The sequence below is a fragment of the Capsicum annuum genome, chromosome 10 (assembly GCF_002878395.1).
Source record: "Capsicum annuum cultivar UCD-10X-F1 chromosome 10, UCD10Xv1.1, whole genome shotgun sequence".
Taxonomy (NCBI): Eukaryota; Viridiplantae; Streptophyta; class Magnoliopsida; order Solanales; family Solanaceae; genus Capsicum; species Capsicum annuum.
In genome coordinates, this window is record NC_061120.1 from 214,292,493 (window position 1) to 214,293,069 (window position 577).

Below are 577 nucleotides of genomic sequence, written 5' to 3' on the forward strand. Positions count from 1 at the left end.
CATGAAAAACTGTGTCCAAGACTCTGGACAAATGGAAAGAAACTGTTGATCTCTTTTGTTTCTACAGGATTTCGAACCTCATTTTCGCATAATGTTCACCGATTGCCAGGATGTTAGCTAGAAATTGATCCAAGAAAATGCACTACTTTTGGAGGATCTGAAATGTACGTGCCATCATCGTTGCAGGATTGTAGATATTGGTTTCTTGAAATACATCTGAAGAACTGTTCTCTAACAGCTTGTTTGATAAGGAGACATACTATTTCTTAGTTCTTGTATATTCAAATAGAATCAAATATACATTACACTGATTTTTTTTTCCCATCTCCAAACAGAAAGCTATGGAGAGTAATGAGTGATTGTCCCACATTGACAACTAATAGAGAAGCGGAGCGAAAGCTGTAGTATTTGTAATGGGCTGAGCTAACTGGACAACATGCTTACCTGGACGGGTCAATAGGCGATTAGTAGGACCCATGGCCTAGGCTTGTGACCTTCATTTCACTTTGGAGGGGTGCTGCCTAAGGTTGGCCCAAGTGGTTGAGCCTACATCATAATTTGTGGTAGAGGGTGCCTG

The 577-nt window shown here is 40.6% G+C and overlaps 1 pseudogene; it reads left to right on the forward strand.

The window, feature by feature from the left end:
• Positions 1–436: 436 nt before the first annotated feature.
• Positions 437–577, forward strand: LOC124888389 (annotated as a pseudogene).